Here is an 8,597-nt window from a genome sequence, read left to right on the forward strand (position 1 = left end):
AAATATCTTACTGTGCTGTGCTAATGAACTTGCTTCTTTTTCCTTCTGTCTTGAGATGGTTCTGAATACCATGAGGGAGGGGAGTGGTACTGAAGGAAATAGCTTAACTGGTTCTTGCTAGCCTATAAAAAAAACAACACAAACCAACAACCCCAAAATAAAAACCCAACCCAAACTCTCTTTCTTTCAATTTTAGAACAGTGCTGCACTCTTCTGACTACTTGGAGCTGGTGAACTTGCTTACCAGTTTGTAACTCTGTGTACTGAGATGGTTATTTCCTTGTTATAACTCATATGTATTTTTGGCAGCAAATGAAGATCAAAAGGATTAGAGAGTTTTCACAGTCCTTGAATACATTCTGGAACTCTGGCTCTGTTTGGCTGAAAGGCTTTGAAGCTCTTCTTTATTTTAAGGGTTTCTTCTGTCCTAGTACCTCATTGCTACTGACTTCCGAAGTCTTATCTTGCTTGGTCTGATGGTGCTTATGTTTACTTAAACATCATCATGAAGTATGTGCCAGACTGAATATACTTTAATCTGTATTGAGATTTTCTAGGCTGTCTTTTTTTTTTTTCTAAAGAATAACGTACTTTTTAAGAGACAAATAAATATATTTGGGCATCTTACATATGTTGTTGGTGTATGCTTTTGAGAACATGAATCTTTACATCATGTGTCCCACCTTATACACAAGTACTTTCATTGACATTTGAAAGCAACTTTAGCTTCTAGTAGCTGCCATGTTAAAGGCTTATTTTAAATTACCATGGTAAGGCTTGGCATAAGGTAAAACTGTGTTTAACTAGCTTAGGATCATAAGATAATTCAGCTGAAAGGGTTTCTTGGGAAGTCTTCTAAGCCAGCATCCTTATCCAAGCAAGGTCATACCAAGGTGCTTAGGTTTTCATGTGGTCTGGTGTTAAACCTCCAACAATGCAGACTGTATGGCCCTGGGGAAGTTGTTTCAATGCCTGACTGTCCCCTGAGACTATCTAGTCTGAACCTTTCTAACTTCAGCTTATGCCCATGGCCTCTCATCTTCCTACCACACACCACTGTAAAGAATGTGTCCATTTGGCTTGTGTGGATTTATTGAACACTTAAAGCTTGACTCCTACTTTAAAATTTTTTTTGAAAGCCTGTAGCACTTCAGAAAGGCAGTGGCAACCTATCTGTGTTCCTTGCCTGCTGGCTTGTTTGTGGTGTCAACCATTCTAGCTAACCTGGAACTACCATAATCTTCCTATTCGGTCACCTGCAGAACAACTCAATTTAGACTGTAAACTAGCTATTAATAAGCTGTTTAATCTCCAGTGTACTGTCTTTTTCTAAACTTTATAGCTGCACAAATCAGTAACTAGCCAATGGAACATGTGTATAGCCTGTTTATTTGATGTTTCTTGACTATATCAAAGCATGATGAATCTTGCTGACCAGTCAAACTTAAGATGCAATTTCTTGTTCACTTGGCTTCAACTGTAAGTTTACTGAACCTATGCAATATAACATGAAGCTTGTCACTAATGGGCAAAAAAAGGCCAATTCTTGAGTCTGTCTCGTATGGCGTACAAATTCTACATTCATGGCATACAAAAATCTACATTCAAATACTAGTTGCTTAAATACTTTACCGGGGAAACTGCCAGTGGATGTGGACTTTTTTCTTTCCAAACAGCTATTGTCCTTTTTCTTGATTTGAGTTTTCAGATTCAACAGCAGAATAAAAACCAAACTCTGAAGCTTTTGGACTGTACCTGAATGTACGAATCTCACCTGGTTCCTGTCAGTGATGATGTAATCCTATGCAGATTAGTTTCAAGAATGTTTAAATTTCTGCTTGAAGAGCTATTGCTGCTATGTTTAAGCACTTTCCTTATTTTGTATGTAGCTTGTGTTCTTCTAAATCTCTACATGAATGCAGAATGGCTGTGAAACTGTGGTGGAGTATACTAGTTTTGATACAGGTTGTCACTTACTGTAGAAGCTGAGGCAGGGTGAGGTTTGGGAACTGCCATCTATAAACATAAAACCCTAAAGTTTTAAAGTGACTATGCAGATTGTATTACAAAGCAGAGACTTGTATTTCTGAAGTTCTAGTAGTATAAAAAACAACTTGACTTATACCTGCATGATTTTTTTTTTTCCCCCCAACTTTCCAGGGGAAAATTGAGCTTTAATAGGTGGTTAGTCTTCCTTTGTGCTACAAACTGCATTTTTTACTCCTTTTCCTTGAAGGGCATGTTACTATGTTTGAGACTGGTGGGGTGGATCAGGAAATCTGATCCAGCCAGAAGGCAAAAACTATGAAAAGACTGGTATTCTAGCCTCAGGAAGGGAATGGAAACATCTCTTTGGTAGAGGAGAATGAGACTGTAGTTTGTGGAGAAGTGTTTAGGTCAATTAAACTAGTCATGAAGCCCAGTCCTAATTAACCCAAAAACTTTGATTTGGAAAGATCTTTGGAAGCTTAGACAGACCCAATTACCCAATTTAACTTTAGGCTAATAAGTGAGTAAAAAGTGTCAAACATCATTTGTTTTACATATACAGGATATATAGTAAAGTAATGATTCACCTCAATCAGATTAAGAGAAGCCCCATGCTATTTTATTTCATTCCCTTTTGCAGTCTGAAATATGTCAATCTCAAATGAGCAATTACCTGATTGCCTAGTCCCTATACTTAAGCAACAGTTTTGAGATTAAAAACTTGAGTAAAAGCCTGAATCAGTGCCTCAGTAAAATGTCTTTCCTGGCATGTTTCCATCAACTGATTTTGTAAAGGCTGAAGATGGCATATAGTCTTCCTAGATAGTAGTTGTGCAGTATGCCTGTGCGGCTCATGCAATGTCAGCCTCTATTAATTTAAAAAGCTTAATGAAGCATTACAGTTGCTGAGAAAACTAGAAAAAGAGTTAGAGCAATTAGTGATCTTTCAGTAAGGGATTTTCTAGGTGTGTTTTAACTGCAGACATAGAAAAATATGAGCTATTCCAGAGGTGGATTTTTTAAACTTTGTGTCAGATCTATTGAGTTGTAATAGTATTCAGTCTCCTTAAATTGAACAAATCCTGACTCATCTGTAGTGATTAATTGCTGGGGAATAGTTTGAGTAATTCTTACGGACTCGGTGCCTGAGTAACTATTTGATAAATGGTGATATGAGGCAATAGTTATAAAGGAAATATATGCAGTAAAATTATGGTATTCGATGGTGAAACATTTTGCACTTAAAAACTGTTGTTCCCTTATCTTTCTAGTCTTAACATCTTGCTAGTGACTGGTTCCAAAACAGAGAACTGGTTACCTCTTTCTTCCTTTACAGAACAGTACAGAAAGACAGTTCTCTAAGTGTGTGTATGCCTTCACCCTTTGTATAATGAATTACGAAAGAATTTAAAAAATAGGGGTAGCAATATACTTTCAGGAGTAAAAAATGTATTAACAAAATGTCAGTAAGATAAATAATGATTCTGAATTGAAATACATCATTGACTTGGCAGTACGCAAAAGGTAATTTCAGAGTTTTGTCCTGCAGCAGAATAATATTGGAAATGAGGAACATACTAGATTCAGATCTGACTATGTAGTGAAGATTATTTGAAAGAAATTGTGCCTGTATTATACATGACCATTATAAAGCTCTGTTTGTGAGCTCACTTCTCTTTCAATTTGTGTCTAAACAGGAGGGGAAAAAAAAGAGTACTTGGTGTATTTTTAAACACATGATTATAGATTCTTTTATCATTACCTAAAATAGTGTTCATTCAGTGAAAATTTCTATATTTTGTATTTTTAAAAGAATATAAGTTTTTGCTTTTAGCCTGTATACACAACTGCAACCACACTTAAAACTGCATTGAATTTAATCACTATCAAAAACAATTTGCTATGATCTGCAGCATGCTTTGACTTAGAACAACAAGAACTAACTTTTTAAATCTCCTGCAAAAAAGTTACATCCTTAATTGTAAATAACAAAATAGTAAAGTAAAATGGTGTACTAAGAGATTTAGTAGTCTCTACAGCTCAGTAGTTAACACTGCATTAATATTGTGTATTCTCATTTTAAAAACAGAAATATCCTTCTATCCTTCAGACTACAGTCAAATTCATCATATCTTTTAGCCAAAGATTTAGAATTTTTTTAAGAGGTAATACTACTTCAGTATCCCTATTTTTTTAACAATTCCAATAGCTAGAGTACCACAGTTGCCCTCGACTCCAAACTTCAGATGGGGGTTTTCACACAGCATGAAAACCAGGAAGTCTTTAATTTTGACTTAAAGACTTTTGTTATAAATCATCAAATGTGAATTTACACAAGAAAGGCAATGGCACTACACAGTTCCCTGAGCTACTTTAATTCTCTTCTGCTGCCTGTACCGTTCCCTCAACATTTAAGGGGAGAGAGGATCAAAGTTGCAGTGGTAACCAGTTCACGAAAATACTTTAGCTTAAAGTTAAATGTATGCCCATGGAACTCAGTGGTACTGCTGAATATTTTACTGAATATTTTGGGGCTGTCTTTCTCCAAAGTGAGACTGTATCATGACAATCTGACCAAAAGGTGCTGTAGCAAAGAAAGAGGTCAACAAAAGATAAGTGGAAAGAGTAGCACAGCTGGGGTTCATCAGAATCCTTTCTAGTACCATGTCAAATTCAGGGGAGGCCAGAGAACTAGAAAAGCAAGATCACATGAGACACAGTGCCATAAGATATTTTTGAAATGGCAGTTTTCTGTTATGCAGCTGGTTGCAATTTTCTTCCCCTACCTTGTCGTACTCCATCAGTTTTCCCAAGATATTCATGTAATCCATTTCCCCACTTTGCTCCCTAATCTTGAGCTGACTTAAGAGTTAACAGAATACAGCTGCTTGAGAATAGTTCTAGTCCGTTCTCAGCAGCTGACTGTTCCTAACCCTGGGCACAGGCTGCTCCTTCCAAGCTTTTTCACACAGTTTCCTCTTTTGGAGGAAACAGGCTTTGCTAGTCTCCACTTGCACTCTGCTAAATGAATTAATTTCAGAACCTAAATTTTGCTATGCTTTGATGAAAGAAAAAAAAAGTCTCCAAAACCCAAACAAAAGAAAATCAAAATCCATTCTACCTCCCTTTCATCCCCTATCTAACTTTGTAGCAACTTTGTGCTTGAAAGTACAGCATCTGTTCTTATGCAAGCTTTTGTGTCTAACTTTAATACTGTTTTCATGGAAAGCTTCCCAGAATCATAGAATGGGTAAGGTTGGAAAGGGGCCTTGGGAGATCACAGAATGGTTTAGGTTGGAAGGGACCTCAAAGATCATCTAGTTCTAACCCCCCTGCTATGGGCAGGGACACCTCCCACTAGACCGGGTTACTCAAAGCCCCATCCAATCTGGACTTGAACTATCTCTACCTGCCTTTGTAAAAAGTCCCTCTCCAGCTTTTTTATAGATGCCCTTCAGATACTGGAAAGCTGCTATAAGATCTCCCTGGGGCCTGCTCTTCTCCAGGCTGAACAACCCCAATTCTCTCAGCCTGTCATCATAGGATAGGTGCTCCAGCCCTCTGATCATCTTCATGGCCCTCCTCTGGACCTGCTCCAACAGGTCCATGTCCTTCTTATGTCAAGGGCTCCAGAGCTGGATGCAGTATTCCAGGTGGGGTCTTACCTGAGCAGAGTAGAGGGGCAGAATCACCTCCCTCGACCTGCTGGCCACACTTCTTCTGATGCAGCCCAGGATACAGTTGGCTTTCTGGGCTGCGAGCACACATTGCTGGTTCATGTTGAGCTTCTCATCAACAAACACACCCAGGTCCTTCTCCTCAGGGCTGCTCTCAATCCATTCTCTGCCCAGCCTGTATTTGTGCTTGGGATTGCCCTGACCCACGTGCAGGACGTTGCACTTGGCCTTGTTGAAATTCATGATGTTCATCATCTAGTCTAATAGCCCAGCTCAGAGCAGAGTCAGCTTGAGGAGGTTGTTCATGGCCATGTTTGATGGAAACTCCACAGTCCTGTTGGAAAACCTCTTCCAGTGTTTGATTGCCCTTGCTGTGATTTAAAAAAAACAAAACAACAACAAACCCACACTTATTTTTAAGTGGAATTTCCTGTAATTAAATTTTCTCATTGTCTGTAATTCTGTCACAGGGCACCTCTGAGAAGAATCTGAGTGTCTTTAGTCTCCCTGTCAGGCATTTCTAGACATTAAGATTTACCCCCTACCACACTCGCAGGCCTTCTCTTCTTAAAGTGAAAAGTTTTTCCCGTCTTGTTCTGAAATCCTTGTGGCTTACAGGCTATTTTCCTGTAAGTGACTTGTGTGTGCTATAGCGGTTGACAATGTGATGGTTAAAGGAGAAAAAAGAAAGCCAGTATTTTAAATGGTATCTTAGAAGAATGGTGACCAGAGTGCTACCCATCCATTGCTAACCAGAACCTGTTATCTTAGTGTCTGTTTAGCTACATCCCAATGGCTTCCTAACATACAACTGCACCGTTCTCCTTGCTTTATTGTCTTGTATATTTATTTCACATTTTCCAGCTGTAAGACTGCCTCTGCCCTAACAACTTTTCCCTTCAGGGAGTGTCTGTCAGATATACTTCATGGCTTGAGACATTAGGCCAGTGAAACAGCAGATTTGACCTCACAGATTTTTTGCCAGTTAGAAAACTAGCTTTTTTAAAATTCAGATTAACTTCTCTGTCCAAACAAGCTGCCCTTGTCATTGCTATTAGGTTACGGAATTCTAAATTAAATTCTCGGGTAAATAAAAAGATGTGAAACTTGAGATCTTTTTTCCTTCACAAAGCACCTAAATATGTGGGTTTAATACTATCACTCTTTGCAAACAATTTTAAGGTAAAAGATGCATTTTGAACTTCATATGCAGCAGCTATCATTTAACAGAGCAACGAATGAAGGAGTCTAGCTTACATACATTCTGTTCTGATTTCTGCCCTTCCTCCTTCACCACCCAAACATGTTTACAGACAGATGCACTCAAATTTGAGTTACTTTTGTGTTGTTTTTCACATAAGTTTATTACAAGAATTATATTTGCTGGGATGCTGTAAACCTCACTGGTCATCTGTGATGGGAAGGAAGTTTTCCTGCTAAGAAAACTTTCACTGATGCCTCTTGCCCCTATGTTTCATAGACACCTTTCCATGGTAATTTCTCTGCCCAGTGAGTACAGGAAAGGAAAGGGGATTCAGAGGAATAGACTGAAAACAGCTCAGGTTATCTGAGGTGGTTTTATCCATGTTCTGGATCACAAACTCGGTCCTGTAAGTTCCAGCCTCGGTCTGCAGTATGCATCGGCATCCAGAATGGTGTAAAGGTTAACAGCCCTGCGCTGGTACTGAGGTGGTAGTCAGGTGTTTGAACTCCCCTCTGTGTCTGCTATTATTTTTCTGCATACCCTGGTCAATATTTGATAGCATAAATGTCCCAAGAGAGACCATCTGCTCAGTTTGAAAAAAAAAAAAAAACAACAAACCCTCAAATGTTTACTTGGTTCTCAAGTGAGAAATGTCCCAAGGTACCTCATTTAAAATGGATGCTATTGGACATAATGCTGAAGGAAATGAAAAGATGTGGAAGAATTTTCCACTTTGAAATTTAGAAGTATGTGCCTGGACTTCTGTCATCTTGATGTAAATCAAGATCTGACATTTGTCTAAAATAAGCCTCTAGATGTAGTAACATCTGCATATTTTTCCTTGTATCTTTTGATCTACTCATGCCCTCTGCTACTTGACAAAGAAATTTTCATTGATTTTTATATTTCAAAAAGACTTAGCTTGAATAAGTGAACAAGTATGTTCTGTTTTATCGTGGATTTTTCATTATGCAATGCAGATTGGGAAACAGCAAATAGGTTAAGAGTTAGAAATAGGAGTTGTTGACAGTAATGCAATCTGTGGAATGTATCTGAAAAAGTCTGCTTAGCTGAGTTGAAGTCAACTATCTGCTGAGTTCAAAAGCAGCTGATGAATGTTAGGTTTATGTGACCTTGGTGGAACTCCATTCACTTCGGTAATCATAGGCTTCGTATCAGGAATTAATTAGCTGCATCATTTTGAAATGAAAAAAGAAAAGAAATACTTGCACATTCCAGCTCTAAAATCTCTCCGGCCTCCAGGAGTCATTCTTTGTTTTGCTTCTTCCTTATGTGGTTTATATGTACTGGTATAAAAAAGGTCAAAAAAAAAAAAAAAAAGCTACCATTTCAAATTGGTGCTTTTTACTCTTGCTCTTGACTTGTTCAACAGAAACTTGGTCGTGCAATTAGTATTCTAACTAAAACACCCTTTTTAAATTACGGTGTTTAGAAAGACCCTTGCAGCGCCTGCCCGCGCTCGGAAAGCGGCATGTCACCACCTTCAAAGCCAGGGCTTTTTCCGCCAAGGCGCTTCATACCAGATCTTTTGGTCCCCCGAACACGAAGAACGGCGGCGAGGAGCGCGTCCCCCCTCTCTTCCCCTGCCCGGCGCGGGGACGGGCGCGGGGCGCTCCCCACTCACCCGCTGCCCTGAGGCGGCGGATCTCTCCTTCGCCGCCCGCCCTCCTGCGCCGCCGGTGGCCCCTGCCGGAGCGGCCCCCGAC

Source organism: Charadrius vociferus, unplaced genomic scaffold (assembly GCF_000708025.1).
Source record: "Charadrius vociferus isolate BGI_N301 unplaced genomic scaffold, ASM70802v2 scaffold142, whole genome shotgun sequence".
NCBI classification, from domain to species: domain Eukaryota; kingdom Metazoa; phylum Chordata; class Aves; order Charadriiformes; family Charadriidae; genus Charadrius; species Charadrius vociferus.